Source organism: Emydura macquarii, unplaced genomic scaffold (genome assembly GCF_026122565.2).
Source record: "Emydura macquarii macquarii isolate MOO-44397 ecotype Brisbane River unplaced genomic scaffold, CSIRO-AGI_Emac_v2 contig_3659, whole genome shotgun sequence".
NCBI classification, from domain to species: Eukaryota; Metazoa; Chordata; order Testudines; family Chelidae; genus Emydura; species Emydura macquarii.
In genome coordinates, this window is record NW_027133796.1 from 1 (window position 1) to 12,459 (window position 12,459).

Here is a 12,459-nt window from a genome sequence, read left to right on the forward strand (position 1 = left end):
CTTTGACAGTAAGTTCTTCAGCACGGGGGCCTTTGTGAGCAATTCTTTGACGTTAAAAGTACTTGGTTTTGACTTGTCTGTGCCAGCCACATTGCAGACAGAAAATGCTGTGTCTCTCTCTCTTGGTTTATGTCCTGATACAGACTCACTGAGATTAGAAGTTACGGGGTCAAGGAACCCTAGGTGACAGGCTCAGTACTCAGATACTGAGGAACAGATCTTGCAGTGGCTCGTCTGCTCCTGGGAGGAGAAACATCTGTTAATGCTGGGACATTCCATTTCCAGAGTTGCACATTGCGGCAAAATGATTGCGTTTGCCCATATGTAGGACAGTTGCTTATGGCGTGGCTACGTCCACATTTCTCACAACCCTTCGTAACCTCTGCCTGCTCTTTTTTTACGTCTCTTGGTCACCAAAGCCTGCTCTATGTCTGTGCTGCCACTATGGTTCTGCCCTGTGGTACGCTGAGCTCCTGGGCAGGTAGACAGATTTTGCAGGGGTCTCTAACTGCTGGGACGGGATGGGAGGTGCACTCCACTGACGCACCGCCACGCAGCCTTCAACTTCTTGGCTTGCACGATACAACCAGGAGTGTGTTCTGGGACTTCTTTTACTTCAGACTGGAGCTCGGAACCCAGCCCAGGGCTTTCATAGCACCTCCCTCGCTGTGCTGTGTAACCGGCTCTCGCCCTCCCTCTCAGCGCTCGAAGAGTTTGGTGCAGCTCTGTGCAGGCAGAGCCCTCCTGCTCCTGCACCTTTCAGCTCAGAAATCAGCTCGTCACCATTCCCGTTATGAACAGCCTGAGACTCGTCTCCCTCCTGCTGGTGACACGTGGGGGCTTTTCACTGGCCTCAGCCCCTGCTCGTGTGGAGGCAGTTGTGCCGGTTCGCAGGAGGCTGGGGGGCTCTGAGAGTCCCCTGGGTGCAGGAGACAGATGCCCCCAAGGCCCAGCTGTGGTAGGGATGGGGAAAAGCGAGCTCTCGCTGCTGGCTCCGAACTTCTGCTTCTACCCTCCTAGCCTGCCCCCTGCGGGTTATAGCAGCCACTGGGTTTGTGATCCTGTCGTGCCCCTTCACTCCCGCCGCTCCAGGCAAGACAGCCGGTCTGAGACCCTGCCCAGAGGCTGGTTGTGTGTGTGTGTGTGGGGGTGTGTGTGTGTGTGTGTGTGTGTGTGTGTGTGTGTGTGGATGGGAAATTGGATCCCAAAGCGCAGTGTCTCCTAGGGCAGTGGTTCTCAAGCAGGGTACGTGTAGCTCTGGGGTACGCAGAGTCTGCAGGGGCACATCGACGCCTCTAGAGATTTGCCTGACTTTACAACAGGCTACAGAGAAAGCACCAGCGAAGTCAGTAGGAACTGAAGCATAGCAGAAGAAGCCATTGTTCAGTAGCAGTGTGCTGTGACACGTCTGTGTTTATGTCTGACTTGGTAAGCAAGCAGCTTTTAAATGAGGTGAACTTGGGGGTAGGCAAGACAAATCAGACTCGTGCAGGGCACAGCGTCTGGAGAGGTTGGCGTCACTGCTCTGGGTACCTTGCCCATACTGGCAAAGTGAGCGCAGCTGGGCAGGAAAAGCCCCAAAGCCCAGCGATCTCTAGCCCAGCAGCATGTAGCCTGACACACTGTGCACTGCCCTGGCCCAGACGCTCAGCTCCAGGTCTGTGTAGAGGAGGAGCAGCCCCTGGCGGTCAGTGCTGCTGTTACTGGGATTATTCCCGCTGGGCTTTCACAAGAGCGACAGACCCTGTGTGTGCTGAGCAGCTCCGCACACAGCTGCTTCCTACTGACTGTCTGTCCCAGCTGCAGGGACCAGCACTGTACAGTTGTCTCCACTGTTCATGTCGTTCATTTTCAGGGCGTTTTTTTCTCTGTAGTGGCTGGACTGATCACGTCATCAGCCTGTTCACGACGTGGGAAGGGATTACCCAGGCATTTAGCAAATTGCAGCTGCCTAGCTGAAGATTAATACAACACAGCTAGGGGAGTCACCTCCTTGTAGCTGGTTTTCTACTGTTGCCTTTTCTGGTGAAACTATTGAACTGTTCTGACACCAGGGCGCCCCGTTGTGAGCGGTAGCAGATATTGGGGCCTTGCAGACCGCTCCCCAGTGGAGGATCAGTCAGTGACGTGGCGTCTGGGTATGTTCTGAGCACAATTTGTTTCAGTCACACGCACATCAGTAGAAATGTCATTCCTGGCTAGTCTGATGTGTCCCTACGAATAACTAAGCAAACAGCCCGGCTCCGTCACCCGGCCGCTGGCTTGTCTTGCATTGGAAACATCAGGATCCCCTTTCCCTCTCTTGGTGCAGGCCCTGGCAAGATCTCTGCAGAGCTAAATGAGGCTATAACCAGAGCTGCAGCTCCCTGTGCCTGCGCTGGGGCTGCAGGTGACAGAGACCCTTAGCCAGGCGAAGCAGACAGTTCCCATCTTGCACAGCGCTTTTTGTATCCATACCCAGTGGAGCCCAGCCGTGGGGTTGCTGATGCTGGAAAGTTGCTTTAGGTGAGAAACGACTTTAGACAAAGCTTTGAACCTGTTACCGTGGAGTTGAAGTTCTAAAATGCATGTTATAGTTTTGTTTATCAGTAACCGGTTGTTCATACTACCCTGGCTCACTCGCTCTTGAATCTTAACCTTTGTTCATTAACGTGTTTGTTTTCCCTCTAAATTGGCTACAGAGCTGTCCTGTTCTAAAGGGCCTGCGCTGAGTTGTACCAGCCACACTGTGTGAATGCTGTTCCCTTGGGAAAAGAAACCCTGGCAATCTCCCTGCGTACCACCAGAACTTTTAAATTGTGTCCCCCCTCCACTACCAACAGGTTCTCACTGCCTCTGGTGCTGGTGTTGCCAGCAGCTTGTAGTGTAGGCTGCGGAAGATGTTGTGATGCGTTTGAGATAGTGACGCGGCAGGTCTGGTCAGGACCGGCTGAGTAGTAAATAGGTTATGTCACCTGTTTTGCACTTTGTATCTAATTGTGTTTCGTGCTGAAAGAAAATAATTGTTTGCTTGACCACAGTTACTCCATTTTGTTGTTTTTTAGTGTTCTGCTTTCTGTTGAAATCACCCACCCACTCCTCTCCAATATGTCTATGGTGCTTATCTCTGCCAAGGTCAGAGAGAAAGATTAACAGGAAAAATGAGGAGTCAGCTATAAGTAGTTTTTGCTTTCTCTTCAGTCTTGAGAAATAGACTAGACAATGTTGATAGATAAGTTGAAATCTTCTGCCCTTATCTTTTATGTTATGCATATGTTTATAGTTAGAAGAGGTAGAAAGTGTAATGTTAATAGCAATAATAATAATAATCTGAGTGTACCAATAAGCATTAAGAATTTATGCATATGTAATTTGTTTGTTTGTGTTTGTATAAATATGCAAGAGAGCATGCCTTCGGGGTCTCACACTGACCACTTGCTGGGAAGTGTCCGACCTCTGCAGAAATAAAAACTTGGAGACTGCCCAACTACCTGCGTGGATCTCTTTTCTATCTGGTGCAGGGCTAACGAACCTCATTTGGAATATTTTTCCAACAATGCCAAGAAAAGCAAAAGTGCTCACCAAGTTAGCTGCTGTACATAAGCCAATTCCTGCTATTCTCTACAGTAAATATGTTATGCTGTATAAGAGCTTGAAATGCGAGCTACGCCACAGAGACTCCGCCATGATCTCACCGAGAGGGTCTGGCATTCCCCTGCAGCCGCTTCGTAGAGTGCTAGGGTCTCCCTCTGCTGTTTGCTTTTCGCACCCTGCTGACACGGGCAGGGCTCTGCAGTGCTAGCTCCCAGGTGATGGTTCTTCAGTTTAGTGTCAGACCTGAGCCACTCGGTTTATCTCTAGATCTGAACTGCCCCGAGGATCAGTGTCACCGGTCAGCGCTGGTTCACTTCCCTTGTCCCAGTTCAGACCTGTGTGTACTCGGGTTGTTTCAAGACATGGCTGGTCTTTTTGAAGGCTAGGTTGGGCCAACAAGCACAAACCGTGTGATTACGGTTCTGAGCAGATCTTGGGCCTCTAATTGCTGGGGCGAGGGTGGGTTTAGCTCAGTAACACGGCACCACGCAGCCACCAACGCCTTGGCTTGAGTGATACAAGCAGAAGTGCATTCTGAGACGTCTCTTTTTTAACATTTGAGCTCTGAACCCAGCCCAGTGCATTCAAATCCCCTCCCGCGCCGTGGTGCCAGGGCTGCGCTAACCGGCCCTCGCCCTCCCTCTCATCGCTCGAAGAGTTTGGTGCAGCTCTGTGCAGTCAGAGCCCTCCTGCTCCTGCACCTTCCAGCTCAGAAATCAGCTCTTCACCATTCCCGTTATGAACAGCCTGAGGCTCATCTCCCTCCTGCTGGTGCCACGTGGGGGCTTTTCACTGGCCTCAGCCCCTGCTCGCGTGGAGGCTGTTATGCCAGTTCGCAGGCGGCTGGGGGGCTCTGAGAGTCCCCTGGGTGCAGGAGACAGATGCCCCCAAGGCCCAGCTGTGATGGGGATGGGGGTGGGGAAAAGTGAGCTCTCGCTGCTGGCTCCAGGAGCCTGACACTCAAGTGACCGTCTCCAGTGCAGGGACCAATCCCCCATTGCCACTGCAGAGGCAGGCGTGTGTGTGTCCATTTCTAGACGAAGGTGTGAGGGGAAGAGAACTTGCCTAGCTTTGGAAGTAGACGTTTGGGGAGCAGCGTCCAGCCTTGGGCTGTTACCAGGGAGGGACGTCCTCATTCACGGGGTGTCATGACAGAGGTGAGGGGAGAGCCCGGACACAGAGCCAGGCGCTGGGGGGAGTCCAGCGTGTCCCTTTAAGAGGCATGGGGAGGAGATCCCATCGCTCGCTGAACTGTCCTTCCACGTCAGCACTCTGAGCAGTGGGTGAGATTGTTCACAAGGGGCATTAAGGAGACGTCGCGTGGTCCCAAGCTCTGCCTGGAAGGATTTCTGGGCGATTAAATATACTTACATTCCCCTCCCCCTCTGAAATAGCCGCTCACGTTGCCACAGAAAGAACGTTATTAAACGCTCCCCTGGGACGATGAGAGGTTCGTGTCTCACTTCCCCGTCTGCCTGTGTCACTGTGAGCAGCGTTGCCGTCCCACACCTGACAGTAATAATCAGCCTCGTCCTGCGCCTGCACGCCTGTGATGGTTAACGTGGCCGTGTTACCGGAGTTGGAACCAGAGAATCGATCAGGGATTCCGGAGGGTCTCGTATCATCACCATATATCACGAGCAGGGGGCGCTGCCCGGTTTCTGTTGGTACCAGTGCACATACTTGCTACCAATGTTGTTTCCTGAGCAGGTGAGTTGAGCCTTTTGCCCTAGAGACACAGACACTGACGGCGGCTGGGTCAGCACGTACTGGGCAAGAGAACCTGAAACGGGAGGAGAAAACTTGGGATAGAATCAATATTTTGAGAGCTAACGCACCACAGACAGTGCAGGGACTTGAGGAAAGGAAAATCCCCCTGAATTTAGAAAGGGAGAAAAATTCCCCGAGTTAGAGTACTTGAGCCGTACCCGAGCAGTACGTGATCAATGCGAGGAGCAGAGGGGCCCAGGCCATGGTGGGGATGCAGACGAGCTCGGCTTCCTGACACAAACGGGTCTGTGGCTGGAACCCACAGATTCTCTCTTAAACCCCCAGAGCCGAGAACAGACCCTGCATGCAAATCTGCTCCCTGCTCACTGGCTGCTGCTGCTTTTAACTCCACTGCTAGCAAAGGGACCCAGGGGAGGGACTCTTTGCATAAATCCGCTCAGTCACCCATGTAGAAAAGCTTTGCTTTGCTTTTCATATGCAGGAAGGAAGTCTCGCTCGTTCCAGCGGTGAGGCGTTCCAGTTGTGTTCGATCTGCTCACACTGGCAGTTTGCAGAGCCCTCTCCCCATGAATCTCAAACTTTGTCTGCCTGGGACCCCAAATCTAACTGGTTCTTCTCATGCCCCCAGGCCACAATCCTTTTCAGACTCACCCCGCCATATTTGGTGGCTGCAGGAAGAAATCCTGGCAAGTTTTGGGGTGCACATTTCTGGGGTGCTGGATGTGGTGGGTGCTGTTGGATGGGGATTGGTGGGGCTGGTTGCAGCGAGGGTGCTGGATGATGGCAGTTAATACTTGAAGACATCCCAACAGCCCTGGGGTTGTGGGTGGTTCCGGATTTGACCCACAACCCCCCTTTCCCAGATGAAGCAGCTCCTGTCCCGCAGGACTGGCTCAGCTCAGCTACTCGCTCCCGCAATTTCAGCCTGGCCCCTAGTGCAATGGGTCCCAGCTCAGCTCACGGCTGCTCCGGCTGCTCCTCAGGGCTGCCTGTAGAGGCTAGGTTGGTTGCTGCAGGTTCATCCTTTATTTGTACCTTTAAGCCATTGTGCAAAGTGTAACGGCAGTGTTTATTTCTGCATGCCATGTAGCTGTAGCTATGTCAGTCCCAGGATATTAGAGAGAGACGAGGTGTGTGAGGAAATATCTTTTATTGGACCGTCTTCTGTTGGTGAGAGAGACACGCTTCCAAACCGTTCATTTCTGGCAGCCCTAGTCCAGCCTCCTTGGTTGGTCATAGACTGCGAGTGTTTCTGGGCTAGAGGCTGAGGGGTCGAGTGCTGGGTGCGCTAACAGCCCCGGACTCCGTGCACATGGCACACGCACCGTACCGAAGGGCTAGGGCTACATGAATCTAACGCTGCCAGACACGGGCAAGGAGGCAGAACTACATCGAGCTCCTACACTGCTCTGTACGCTACGCTTTCAAACACTGCCGGAGATTGCAGAAATTGACCATCCCCAGCTGAAAGCCCCAAACTGAGGGAGCCGCGGAACCGTAAGACCCACATAGTCCAGCTGTGATAACCACGGTCCCGAGGAGCAGTCTTTGCCTTCACTGCCCCGTGCTGCACACAGAGGGGACTCCACAACTCCAGGTGAGACCCCCCCTGAGGAGCTCTCGACCTGCGCTGCACAACCCCAAAACTGCAGGTGGACAACGCTCAGGATAGCTGGTAACGGCGTCACTGACGTATTTACCCCACTCCCCTGAGGATTTGATTCAGACGAAGAGCTGCTGATGGGCAGCTGAATAACCTGGACAATGTCCTCAGAGGCCTGGGTGTGTCACGTCTCCCTTCCCTCAGGATCCCTGGTGGTCTCAGCAACGAGGCCTGCTTGGCACACGAGAGCTGTCTGCTGGGGGACTTTCCAATGCTCCTCTGGGAGTACAATGGGCCCCTCAGCTCACCAGAGTGCAGCGCCTGTCCGCAGACAGGGTGAGCCTGTGCCAGGCGAGGGAATGTAGCAATGTAGATAAACTGCTTTCCCGTCTATTACGGTTTGTTTTATTCGATTAAGAGGTCGAAAGGGAATATTAACATTTAGATGGCACTGGAATGTAACAATACTCTTGTTTTTATTTTGCTTTGAAGTTTAAGTAGTAAATAGCTTTGAATGGTTATAAATGGCCAGTTACCTTGTGCTAATGTCACTAGTTAAGGGTGTGCACAGGACATAGGAGATGATACTTCGGACTCCCAAGTAATCATCTATTAATTGATCAAGGAGGGACCGGCTGTCAAGAAGATACTGGTCAGCCTGCACGGAGCTATAAAAGACTCTAGGGAATTGATCCTTTTTATCTCAAATCTGTCCAAGCTTGTCAGGGAAAGTTTGGATCGCAAGATTGGGATGCCAGCACGAGCCTGGAATCACCCTGCTTATTCTCATGGGAGAATTTGAACAACCTCTGCACATGGACTATTTAGTCTTCATTTCTCTGGACTGGATTTCTAACAAAGAAGCTCTAAACAAGGGCTGATGGCCCCAAGCTGTTTGGATAATTTCAGAGGCTTTGCAATTTAAGAACTTTGCAACTCAGTTATCATCTCTACTTCGAAACTGACCGAAGAGCGTTATTTTCATCTGTGTGTGTATACTGGGCTTTGAACAGCTACTCTTTTCTTTTTTTAATAAATGTTAGCTTAGTTAATAAGCATTGGCTTTAAGCGTGTATTTGGGTAAGATCTGAGCTGTTCATTGACCGGTTTGGTAATGTGTCCGGTCATTTGGGATTGGTAGAACCGTTTTACATATGATGGATAAGGATTGTCAGTAATCCCTTGTTAACTCCTGCTCAGAAATCAGCACTTTAAAGCTGTGCTCAAAGGCAGGGGCTCCTGTCTTTGCTGATGTGTTGGGGGGGCTTTACACAGGCCGTAGCCCTGCTCGCACGGAGGCTGCTGTGCTGGCACTCAGACGCTGGGAATACTCGGAGAGTTTGGAGGGAAGGGGGAGGAATGGCTTTGTGGTGGAGGAGGCAGCTCCTCCAAAACCCAGAGTGTCCTGGGGCAGGTGCAGTGGTCACAGTGACCTCCTGCAAAGGGGAAGTGTGTGTGTCGATTCCGAGACAAAGCTGTGAGGAGATGAGAACTTGTCTCATGCTGGATGTGGAAGTTTGCAGTGTTCAGTGTCCAGCCTTGTCCCGTTACCAGGGGAGCCGCGTCCTCACACAGTGGGGACAACAGAAGAGGGGCAGAGATCAGAGCTGTAACCCAGAGCCAGGTGCTGGGTCTAATTCGTGTGTCTCCGTGTAACAAGAATGAAGAGGAGATCCCATTGCTCCCTGCATTAGCCTTCCACTTTGGAAGCCTCTGGGTGAAATCTTGGCCACATTGAAGTCATGGGGTTTTGCCAGTGACTTCAGTGAAGCCAGGATTCTCCCCGTGCAGTGAGGTGAGATTGCTCCCAGGGGCTGCTAAGGAGACATACAGTGACCCCAGGCTGCTGAGAAGGGTTTCTGGGAAGATGAAATAAGAAGCCTCCATTCCCAGCTCTGAAATGGCCCTCACACTGCCACAGAAAGATCAACACTAACTGTTCCCCTCACACAATGGGAGGTTTGTGTCTCACTTCCCTGTCTGGCTGTGTCACTGTGACGAGTGCTGTTGTCTTTGCCCCATCTCTGACAGTAATAATCAGCCTCGTCCTGTGCCTGGACTCCCGTGATGGTTAATGTGGCCGTGTTACCGGAACTGGCCCCAGAGAATCGCTCTGGGATTCCGGAGGGTCTCTCACTATCCTTATATATAACCTGTACAGGGGAGCGGCCCGGTTTCTGCTGGAACCACTGCACATACTGCTTGTCAAGCTGTTCTCCTGTGCAGGTGAGCTGAGCATTTTGCCCTAGAGTCACGGACACTGACGGCGGCTGGGTCAGTACGTACAGGGCGAGAGAACCTGAAACAGGAGGAGAAAACATGGGGATAAAATCATGACAATTGAAGCTCTATGCCGGCAACCTGGGAAACAATGGGAGAAATGGCTATAAAATCAAAGCCCCCGTGACTGAAAGACTGAGATAAACCCTGCCTGTTGCAGCACCTGAGCAGTACGTGAGCAGCGCGAGGAGCAGAGAGGCCCAGGCCATGGTGGGGATGCAGACGAGCTCGGCTTCCTGAGACAAAGGGGTCTGTGGCTGGAAATCGCCGAATCTCTCTTAAACCCCCAGAGCCACGTACAGCCCCTGCATGCAAATCTGCTCCCTGCTCATTGGCTGCTGCTGGCACCTCCCTACCCTCAGAGACAGCTACTGACAGATCCAAGCATTGGTTTGTTTTCCATTTCCAAGGAAAAATAAAGCTCAGCTCGGAGGCGAGGGCTCCCGAAGTGCTGAGCCGGCTCCGACCGTGCACGTAGCGAGCACTCGCTCTGGAACGAGGCGTCTCAAACATTCCCCACTTGGCATGGCAAAGCCAGCTGGGTTCTTTGTCATCACCCTGACCCCTAACGTATGCAGCCCCAAGAAAGCACGGCTGGCCTGGGGCTGGGTGTGCCTGGGTGGGGACAGGTGCAGGTTGTTTAGGTGTCACTGGGAGCTGTGGCTGCTGCAGGCTGATGGCTTGTGGGATGAGGGGCTGCTACCTGGCATTGTGGCCTTCTGCTCGACTGAGACGCTGCTGTGTTGCACAGATGGGAAGCAGCACTAGAGACGGGGAGGAACCAGCTAATGAGCACAGTGAGCACTGGGGGCTGTGGGGATCGGTGCAGCTGGCTCCTTCCTGATCCCCTTTAGTGGCACTGCCCTGAAGCAGGACACAGTGTGGGCAGGGCACAGGGAAGGTGGCAGCAGAAGGAGGAGCCGAACTTCTGTTTCTACCCCCCTAGTCTGCCCCTGCGGGTTATAGCAGCCACTGGGTTTGGTGATCCTGTCATGTCCCTTCACTCCCGCTGCTCCTGGCAAGACAGCCGGTCTGAGACCCTGCCCAGAGACCGCAGGGGGGGGGGGGGGGGGGGATGGGAAATTGGATCCCAAAGCGCAGTGTCTTCTAGAGCAGTGGTTCTCAAGCAGGGTACGTGTAGCTCTGGGGTACGCAGAGTCTGCCAGGGGCACATCGACGCCTCTAGTCATTTGCCTGACTTTACAACAGGCTACAGAGAAAGCACCAGCGAAGTCAGTAGAAACTGAAGCATAGCAGAAGAAGCCATTGTTCAGTAGCAGTGTGCTGTGACACGTCTGTGTTTATGTCTGACTTGGTAAGCAAGCAGCTTTTAAACGAGGTGAACTTGGGGGTGGGCAAGACAAATCAGACTCGTGCAGGGCACAGCGTCTGGAGAGGTTGTTGTCACTGCTCTGGCTACCTTGCCCATACTGGCAATGTGAGCGCAGCTGGGTAGGAAAAGCCCCAAAGCCCAGCGATCTCTAGCCCAGCAGCATGTAGCCTGACACGCTCTGCACTGCCCTGGCCCAGACGCTCAGCTCCAGGTCTGTGAAGAGGAGGAGCAGCCCCTGGCGGTCAGTGCTGCTGTTACTGGGATTATTCCGGCTGGGCTTTCACAAGAGCGACAGACCCTGTGTGTGCTGAGCAGCTCTGCACACAGCTGCTCCCTACTGACTGTCTGTCCCAGCTGCAGGGACCAGCACTGTACAGTTGTCTCCATTGTTCATGTTGTTCCTTTTCAGGGTGTTTTTCTTCTCTGTACTGGCTGGACTGATCACGTCATCAGCCTGTTCACGATGTGGGAAGGGATTACCCAGGCATTTAGCAAATTTCAGCTGCCTAGCTGAAGATTAATACACCCCAAGCTAGGGGAGTCACCTCCTTGTAGCTGGTTTTCTACTGTTGCCTTTTCTGGTGAAACTATTGAACTGTTCTGACACCAGGGCGCCCCGTTGTGAGCGGTAGCAGATACTGGGGCCTTGCAGACCGCTCCCCAGTGGAGGATCAGTCAGTGACATAGCGTCTGGGTACGTTCTGAGCACAATTTGTTTCAGTCACACACACATCAGTAGAAATGTCATTCCTGGATCGTCTGATGCGTCCCTATGAATAACTGAGCAAACAGCCCGGCTCCGTCACCCGGCCGCTGGCTTGTCTTGCATTGGACACGTCAGGATCCCCTTTCCCTCTCTTGCTGCAGGCACCTGGTAAGATCTCTGCAGAGCTAAATGAGGGTATAACCAGAGCTGCAGCTCCCTGTGCCTGCATTGGGGCTGCAGGTGACAGAGACCCTTAGCCAGGCGAAGCAGACAGTTCCCATCTTGCACAGCGCTTTTTGTATCCCTGCCCTGTGGAGCCCAGCCATGGGGTTGCTGATGCCGGAAAGTTGCTTTAGGTGAGAAACGCCTTCAGACAAGGCTTTGAGCCTGTTACTGTGGAGTTGTAGTTCTAAGATGCATGTTATAGTTTTGTTTATCAGTAACTGGTTGTTCATACTACCCTGGCTCACTCGCTCTTGAATCTTAACCTTTGTTCATTAACGTGTTTGTTTTCCCTCTAAATAGGCTACAGAGCTGAGCTGTTCTAAAGGGCTTGCGCTGAGTTGTACCAGCCACGCTGCGTGATTGCTGTTCCCTCGGCAGCATAAACCCTGGCAATCTCTCTGCGTGCAACCAGAACCTTTAAATTGTCCCCCACCGCCCACTACCAACAGGTTCTCACTGCCTCTGGTGCTGGCGTTGCCAGCAGCTTGTAGTGTAGGCTGCAGAAGATGTTGTGATGTATTTGAGACACTGACGCGGCAGGTCTGGTCAGGACCGGCTGAGTAGTAAATAGGTTATGTCACCTGTTTTGCACTTTGTATCTAATTGTGTTTCGTGGCAAGAAAAGCAAAAGTGCTCACCAAGTTAGTTGCTGTACATAAGCCAGTCCCTGCGATTCCCTACAGTAAATATGTCATGCTGTATAAGAGCTTGAAATGTGAGCTACGCCACAGAGTCTCCGCCATGAACTCACCGGGAGGGTCTGGCATTCCCCTGCAGCCGCTTCGCAGAACGCTAGGGTCTCCCTCTGCTGTTTGGCGCATAAGGCATATTAAAGAGAAGTGTACCTAATTGGACTGGGCGTGTTTTTATTCCTTCCCTGGTATCCAGAACCCGCAGGCAGATGTGTCCTGCACAACACAGCTGTTGATTTCAGGCATCGGAGCTGCAGCGGGCACAGACGAGACAGCTTGACGCTAAAGGCAGGGAGTGGTGAGGTGCCTCCCAACC

The 12,459-nt window shown here is 52.7% G+C and overlaps 1 pseudogene; it reads right to left on the reverse strand.

Annotated features, from left to right (window-relative positions):
* Nucleotides 1–2,543: 2,543 nt before the first annotated feature.
* LOC137145834 (immunoglobulin lambda variable 3-21-like) lies at nucleotides 2,544–5,608 on the reverse strand (annotated as a pseudogene).
* Between the last annotated feature and the right edge of the window lie 6,851 nt (nucleotides 5,609–12,459).